Source organism: Mus pahari, chromosome 8 (assembly GCF_900095145.1).
Source record: "Mus pahari chromosome 8, PAHARI_EIJ_v1.1, whole genome shotgun sequence".
NCBI classification, from domain to species: domain Eukaryota; kingdom Metazoa; phylum Chordata; class Mammalia; order Rodentia; family Muridae; genus Mus; species Mus pahari.
Window position 1 is genome coordinate 461,150 of NC_034597.1, and position 361 is coordinate 461,510.

Genomic DNA, 361 nt, shown 5'->3' on the forward strand with positions numbered 1-361 from the left:
GAAGTTGAAACTTGGCACCATGAAGAGGCCCTATGAGAGGCTATTGGTGAAGCCTAGATGCAACAGAAGACTCCAGTGTATTAGAGATGCCAGTACTGCGGATGCCCACCAAGAACAGCAACAGCAGTGGAGTGGAGTCAACCAGAGCCTAGAGTGCTACAGAGGTGAGAGCTGGAGAAATGACCCAAGCCCTTTGGAGAAGCCCAGAAGATCACACATGATGTATAGATTCCATACACTGGAACAAGAAGCTGTGAAGTTAAAGTTGCCTTGTGTAATGGTTTGTATATTCTTGGACCAGGGANTGGCACCATCTGGAGGNGTGGCCTGGTTGGAATAGGTGTGACCTGGTTGGAGTAGG